The sequence below is a fragment of the Schistocerca serialis genome, chromosome 1, assembly GCF_023864345.2.
Source record: "Schistocerca serialis cubense isolate TAMUIC-IGC-003099 chromosome 1, iqSchSeri2.2, whole genome shotgun sequence".
In the NCBI taxonomy this organism is placed as follows: domain Eukaryota; kingdom Metazoa; phylum Arthropoda; class Insecta; order Orthoptera; family Acrididae; genus Schistocerca; species Schistocerca serialis.
Genome location: NC_064638.1, coordinates 932,365,024 through 932,373,500, shown reverse-complemented (window position 1 = coordinate 932,373,500; position 8,477 = coordinate 932,365,024).

Below are 8,477 nucleotides of genomic sequence, written 5' to 3'. Positions count from 1 at the left end.
TCAGTACAACCCATATAACGCCAGTCTAACAAGACTCTGGTGAAGTACGTGCCCAGTAGGTGGGTTAAGGGCGGAAAAGACCCACTGGGGTCTAATAATAAAACTTGAAAAATGCTGAGGAGCAAAGAATGTTGCACTCTCGGGCCAAAAAAGAAAGTGGAAACATATACAGGCAGCAGTTAGTAGAAACTCGCGTTTCTACAAGAAGATCGATGCGCGAAGCATACGACTTCAACCATCACACGTTAGCCACTGCCCGTAGATCTACTTCCTAAGCATTAGCGAAAGATCTTACCGATAACCCGAAAAGATTCTGCTCCTACGGGTCGGAAGATACTATACAGCCACTTGTCGACCGGTCTGCTTTGGTAACAGAAGACAACAAAAGGAAAGTTGAAGCTTTAAATTTCGCGTTCGAGAAATCATTCCTGCAGGAGGATCGCACAGACACACAGTTGTTTTACTGTTTCACAGATTCCAATATTGAGGACATAGAAACTGTGATCCCTGGCGTAGAGAAGCATCTGAAGGAATTGAAAAGGAATAAGTCGCCAGGTCCAGATGGAATCCGAATTCGATTTTATAGAGAGTAATCTACGGTGTAGACCCCTCACTAAGCCTGCTTTTATCGCTAAACTCTCGCCCAGCTGAAAGTCCCAACCGACTGGAAAAGAGCGCTGGTGCCTCCCGTATATAAGAAGTGTAAAAAAAAAAAAAAAAAAAAAAAAAAAAAACACCCGCAAAATTACACACCAATATCCTTAACATCGGTTTGCTACAGAGTTCTTGAACATAGTGAACATACTCCAGGTTCGAATATAATAAATTTGCTTGAGACAGAAAAGCTTCTGTCCCTAAATAAGGACAGATTTAGAAATAATCACGCGTGCGAAACTCAACATGTCTTTTGCCCGCCCGGTTACCGTGCGATCTAACGCATAGCTTTCCGGATTGGGAAGGAACGTCTGGTCCCCGGCACGAATCCACCCGGCAGAGTAGTGTCGAGGTGCGGTAAGCCAGCCGGTTTGTGGATGGTTTTTAGGCTGTTTTCCATCTGCCTCGGAGAATGCTGGCTGATTCTCCTTATTCCGCCTCAGCTACACTATGTCGGCGATTGCTGCGCAAACAAGTTCTCCACGTACGCCCTACACCACCATTACTCTACCACGCAAATGTAGGGGTTACACTCGTCTGGTGCGAGACGTTCCCTGGGAGGGGGGGGGGGGGGAAGGGGGGCACCGGGGCCGAACAGCACAAATACCCTGCTGAAAGAGTGGTTCGGTGTGGGGCGGTGGAGGGGTGAAGTGGACTGCGGTAGTCGTTGTGGGGTTGTGGACCACTGCAGCTGCGGCGGGGACGGAGCCTCTCCGTCGTTTCTAGGCCCCTGGTTAACATACAATACAATACAACTTGTCTTCTTCTCTCATTATATCCTGAGAACCATGGATAATGGGCAACAAGCAGATTCCAGATTCCTGGATTTCCACAAAGTGTTTGACACGGTGCCCCACTGCACATTGTTATCGAAGTTCCGAGAATACGAGTGGGTTCCCAGATATGTGAGTAGCTCGAACACTGCTTAACTAGTAGAACCCAGTTCATTTGTCAGAGACAAGTGTATCATAAGGAGTGCCCCAGAGAAGTTTGATGGGACACCTCTTAATTCTCTAGATACATAGATCCCCCGACGGACAGGTTGAGAAGTAATCTGCTGTTGTTTGATGATAACGCTGTGATGTACAGTAAAGTATCATCATTGAGTGACTGCACAAGGACACTAGATTACTTAGACCAAAGTTCTAGAGGCTGTGATGAGTGGCAGCTTGCTCTAAATGTAAAAAAAGTAAGTTAATGCAGATGAGTAGGGAAGACAATCCTGTAATGGTCGAATACAGCGTTAGCAGTTTGCTGCTTGACACAGTCTCATCGATTAAATATAAAATGGAACGAGCGCGAAGGACGGTAGTCTCGGAACACGAATGGTCGACTTCGGTTTATCTGAAGAATTTTAGAAAAGCGTGACTCATGTGGCTTACGTGTAGAAATCTAGTGGTACCCACTTTTCAGTAATGGTCGAGTTGTTGGAATCGCCAGAGACCCCACTGAAGGAGGACATCGAAGGAATTCGGAAGCGTGCTGCTAGACTTCGTGAAGCACTACTGAGAAAATTTAGAGAACCGGCATAACGATCTGCTGCAGCCAATGTACTGTACTTTCGCTTAAGAAGCACGAAGAAAAGTTAAGAGAAATTATTGCTCTTGCGGAGGTGTGAGGATAGTCTTCTTTCCCTCGCTCCATTTGCGAGCGGAACAGAAAAGTAAATGACTTGTAAAGGTACAAAATATCTTCTCCATACACTGTGCGGTACGCGCGGAGGAATTATGTAGTCGCACGAGGTGCATTCAAGTTCTAAGGCCTCAGACTTTTTTCTAATTAACTACTCACCCGAAATCGATGAAACTGGCGTTACTTCTATACGTAATCGCCCTGCAAACGTACACATAAGGCTTCTTTAGGAGTCTGTTTTGACCACTGGAAAATTGCTGAGGCAATAGCAGCACGGCTGGTGAATGTGCGGCCACGGAGAGTGTCTTTCGTTGTTGGAAAAAGCCAAAAGTCACTAGGAGCCAGGTCAGATGAGTAGGGAGCATGAGGAATCACTTCAAAGTTGTTATCACGAAGAAACTGTTGCGTAACGTTAGCTCGATGTGCGGGTGCGTTGTCTTGGTGAAACAGCACACGCGCAGCCCTTCCCGAACGTTTTTGTTGCAGTGCAGAAAGGAATTTGTTCTTCAAAACATTTTCGTAGGATGCACCTGTTACCGTAGTGCCCATTGGAACGCAATGGGTAAGGATTACGCCCTCGCTGTCCCAGAACATGGACACCATCATTTTTTCAGCACTGGCGAAATTTTTTTGGTGGTGGTGAATCTGTGTGCTTCCATTGAGCTGACTGGCGCTTTGTTTTTGGATTGAAAAATGGCATCCACGTCTCATCCATTGTCACAACCGACGAAAAGAAAGTCCCACTCATGCTTTCGAAGCGCGTCAACATTGCTTGGCAACATGCCACATGGGCAGCCATGTGGTCGGCCGTCAGCATTCGTGGCACCCACCTGGATGACACTTTTCGCATTTTCAGGTCGTCATGCAGGATTGTGTGCACAGAACCCACAGAAATGCCAACTCTGGAGGCGGTCTGTTCAACAGTCATTCGGCGATCCCCCAAAATAATTCTCTCCACTTTCTCGATCATGTCGTCAGACCGGCTTGTGCGAGCCCGAGGTTGTTTCGGTTTGTTGTCACACGATGTTCTGCCTTCTTTTAACTGTCGCACCCACGAACGCACTTTCGACACATCTATAACTCGATCACCACATGTCTCCTTCAACTGTCGATGAATTTCAATTGGTTTCACACCACGCAGATTCGGAAAACGAATGATTGCATGCTGTTCAAGACAGGAAAACGTCGCCATTTTAAGTATTTAAAACAGTTGTCATTCTCGCCGCTGGCGGTAAAATTCCATCTGCCGTACGGTGCTGCCATCTCTGGGACGTATTGACATTTTAAAACAATGCGCATGTTTCTATCTCTTTCCAGTCCGGAGAAAAAAAATCGGAGGCCTTAGAACTTGAATGCACCTCGTAGATGGAGGCATATAGGACTTACAAATAAGTGTAGTATGAATGGTCTCAGGCTTGGTTGTTCAGGAGTAAAGTAGCAGAGATACTGAACAGTCTCTAACTGGAAGAAAGACGCCCAAGAACTCTCGAAATCTTACTTAAGAACTTCCATGTATTGCACCTACGGTACTGTGAAACTAATGTATCAGGCTTTCATCATTATCATCCTCCTATTCCTCCTCCTTCTCCTTCCGATCGGTTTGGCGCAGTTCTTAGCACACTGGAGTTGCGTTCAGGAGGATGACGGTTCAACCCACGCCCAGCCACCCTTATATAGGTTTTCCGTGATTTCCCTAAATCACTTAAATGTCGGGATAGTTACTTCGAAAGGGCACGGCCGTTTGCCTTCTCCATCCGTCCCTAATGCGAGCTTGTGCTCCATCTCTAATGACCTCGTTGTCGATGGGACGTTAAACACTAATCTTTTACTACTACCTCTTCCTCCTCAACGGCGCCGTCGTCATCACCGCCATCATCATCGTCAGTCATTTGTTGGCTAAAGAACTCTAGATTTTCCCAAGTTCTGCTGTGCAGGTGTATGCACCCCTGTTGCTCAGGCATGGGTTCCGACGTCATCCACCGAGCGAGGTGGCGCAGTGGTTAGACACTGGACTCGCATTCGGGAGGACGACGGTTCAATCCCGCGTCCGGCCATCCTGATTTAGGTTTTCCGTGATTTCCCTAAATCACTCCAGGCAAATGCCGGGATGGTTCCTTTGAAAAGGGCGCGGCCGACTTCCTTGCCCATCCTACCCTAATCCGATGAGCCCGATGACCTCGCAGTTTGGTCTTTTCCCCCACACAACCCAACCCTAGAAACCTTGAATTATTTCTTATGTCTTAGAATCCAGCAAAAAACTTATCTGGATTGTCCACCAGGCATTTCATGCTTATGTCTCCCCCCTACCTCCGTTTTAAAATTAAAATTAATTACAGTTATGAATACTGCTTCCAACCTATCGTAATCCCGGACCCATTTGTTTGTTGACCTGTTGCTGCCTGTGATTCACAACATGGGTCTTTTTACTGCAACCATTAATATCCGAATAGTTTTCACATTAAAATTCCAAGTGTCCCTACCATAAGTCAAAACTGATCATGAGCTTTCCTTTTCTGGCATGACGAACTCAATTTGGAAAACCCCCATTTAATGCGTTAAAAGCACATGCTCTTTTTATTTCGCTGTTTAACTCGCATCCAGTCTTGAACTGCCCTAAATACAAAGCACTTACGAAGTAGTTCAGTACTCGATTGTTAATATGTGCTTTTTTCCGTTTTCGTTTGTTAGTTATGCATTATCTGAGTCACGTAATTGGTTTTCAATTGAGGAGCTACTTGATTGGGAAGTAGCGGCCCCGACCACGAAAACTGACAACGGCTGGAAGAGCGGTGTACTGACCACATGCCCCTCGATATCCGCATCCAGAGACGCCTGTGGACTGAGGATGACACGGCGGTCGGTCGGTACCGTTGGCCCTTCAAGGTCTGTTCGGACGGAGTTTAGTTTAGTTTATATAACGGGTCTTCAGGACCAGTTTTCAAGTTGAACGAGTTCGTACATTTGTTGTTGAAACTCATGAGCACTTCGGGCAAACAGTAAACGAAGATGGCTCAGGTATGTTTCGTTTTCCCAGCTGGATGGTGAGAAAACTTCCTCTAGCACAGCTGAGAATAGATTTGAGGTTCCAGACTTCGCACGCATGAAAATGGAAACAATATCGTACTTTGCGGAAAGAAGACGCATTGATTGCTCCAGAAAAAATTGCTTTTTTGAAGTAATATCCGAAACACGATTTTCATTTGAATCAAATGAAGTCTTACCTTCGTCAACAGTGTCTTTGTTTGGAGGTTTTTTCATCTACTGTCACTTGTTTAATTTCCCCCTCCGCATACATGACCACTAACGCACGCTTGTGCGGTGGCTCTCGACTCACAGTAGCCAGTGCAAATACTAGTGATGAAAAGTCTTTCTTCGACAGGTTTTGGTAGCAAAGAGGAGAAGCGGCGGTAACGTAAAATTTACGACCACTAGATTTCTCACCAATGAGCAGGGTTAAACTCCAAATCCCTCTGCAATGTCTCATAGAGCGATGGCAAGTAACACCCTTGGTGAACCGTCCGTCGGAAAAAAGAACCTGTCATGAATCCAAACGTTGATTTGAACGCTGCATAGCTTTTCAGTTAATCATGGCCTTATTACAGGTTGTAAGTCTCCGAACTTTACGCTGAATTCATTGAGTTTCGAAGTAGCAAGAATCGACGGCATACAACTTCGAGCAAATAATTATCGTTGTTTCTAAATGTTGCTTCACTTTTTCTATTCTTTCACTTCTCAGGAGTGCGGAAAATTTACAGTATAACCTCAGTAAAGTGCATCACTTACGAGTTTTCCTTTGGCCATAAATAAACTCAATAATTACTAGTTCCTTAGTCTGGTACTACACTCCGACCTTTATTAATATCACGGATATTATCCAATATGCTCACTTTCGTCTTCGAGACGGGATTAAGCGTTGGGCTGCGTTCCATGCAGTATACAAGCAACCCTGTTCGACGGCGGCCTTGCCCCCCGTTCCGTTTAGGTCCATTGTAAATTAATTTTAATACTGCCATCACATGGCTGTCCTTCGTATGGCACAACTGACCTATGAAGTTCCACAGAAATACTGGCCTCTGAGGAAACTTTTTACGGCACAAACATTTTAAACTTCAACTTAGTCATTATAGGATATTAAGCTCTGTCATTCACCAGTCTACATAATAGAATATCGGTTGAAAATGATTTGAATCGCCTAGTTGATGTCGACATTCAAGTTTGAAACAGGCGCGCCGACCTTATCTGCTCGCCTCTACTCGTGCGCGAAATTCCGGTTATGTATACCGAGACCCGTACTTAGATGCCGTGTCGTGGACTAAGGGGCGAGAAGGGAGTAAGGGTAGGACGTGGCACCTCGCCTGAGCATTTGGAGGGGGCTGTATTTCAGGTCTCCGCGCGAAACTCACTGTCGATATTTGTAGTCGGCCGTGAGCTACCCGCTCTGACATCACTAGGAACAAATGGCGACAGACCGGCCATTGTCGTTCAAGCTGCGATCCCCAAGCAGTAATGGATTCGTATGCGAGTAGTGTTGCGGTTTGTGTAGTCATTGCTACTTTTCTAGTGAGTACTGAATTGTCGGTTAAATAAGTAGGAGCAGGCATATCTGTAAAGTTAGTCATTGCAAGAACATCGTCAACAAAACTCAGGATGATAACGTATAGATATTTGCCAAATAACGTTGTTTTTCAGCGCAAGTGGGTATCTCGGTGTAAAAGAGGGGTAAAATAAATGTTCGTAATCCCTTGTTATGCTCTGAATATTTCCCCTCGAGGATAACATGTTAAATTTGAAGAATAAGCTGTTAGGTCTGCTTCAAATGGGTCAAATGGCTCTGAGCACTATGGGACTCAACATCTTAGGTCATAAGTCCCCTAGAACTTAGAACTACTTAAACCTAACTAACCTAAGGACATCACACACACCCATGCCCGAGGCAGGATTCGAACCTGCTACCGTAGCAGTCCCGCGGTTCCGGACTGCAGCGCCAGAACCGCACGGCCACCGCGGCCGGCGTTAGGTCTGCCTCGAAGTAAGATTCAGAAACAGAACCCCGACCCTTCGCAGAAAATACCTAGTTGGGAGATTGCTGTAACAATCATAGCAGTGCAGGAACTACGTAGACGGATTAGTTTCTTAAGTATGTTAAAGTGACATTAACAAACATATTCCTAAGTTAAATCTCCCTTTTCAGCAGTTATGTATGTGTGCTTCGTGAGTATTAAATATGACGTGTTTGTACTTGTCAGCTTTAACTAAACTTGTATGTCGCCACAGAAAGATAACATCGACTGGATACGAGATTTGTGTGGAAAGGGCAATAACGAGTTTATTTTGCAATCTCAGAAAAAAAAAACTTGACCACATGATTCTGAATCCACTCCTTAAGGCTGTCGTTCAGCGCTCTAAACATCGACGAAGCAATTTGAAAATATCCTGTGGATTAACTAGATGCAATAAACTTAATTCTGGGATATTTTCGTTCTGTCGTTGCAACTACAAAAAATTTGTGTTTTTTTCACCACATACGTTTCGCTTTATTGAGGTAAAGCATCATCAGTGGTTTGTAATTAAATTATTTACGTTGTGATTTGATTTAAGATCGGAAAACAGTTCGTTAACAGTATGCTGGTTTTTACATACGGTGATTTGCGCTAGATTTCTCGCCTACATCGGGAAATGTCGTCTGCTGACACATCATTTATGTTTTTCTTCTTTAGACACTGGTAGTTGTGGTCTAGTTTTTAATTTCTTTGCAGCGCTGTGCATTGTTTATGTTTTACACTGTACACTTTTTGGCACACCACTCTTTACCTCAGTAAAGTGAAACGTGTATGGTGAAAAAACAGTTGCAACGACAGAACGAAAATACCCTCAAGAATGGTAAGGCAACTACGGACAATTATGGCCACACAAATGAAGAACTTAATTAGAGCTTGAGCAGAACTGTTTAAAACTTTTAAAGAGCATCTGTTTTTCAGTTCAGTTGTGTTCTTCAGTTCTGATACTGGTTTGATGCAGCTCTCCATGCTACTCTATCCTGTGCAAGCTTCTTCATCTCCCAGTACCTACTGCAACCTACATCCTTCTGAATCTGCTTAGTGTATTCATCTCTTGGTCTCCCTCTACGATTTTTACCCTCCACGCTGCCCTCCAATACTAAATTGGTGATCCCTTGATGCCTCAGAACATGT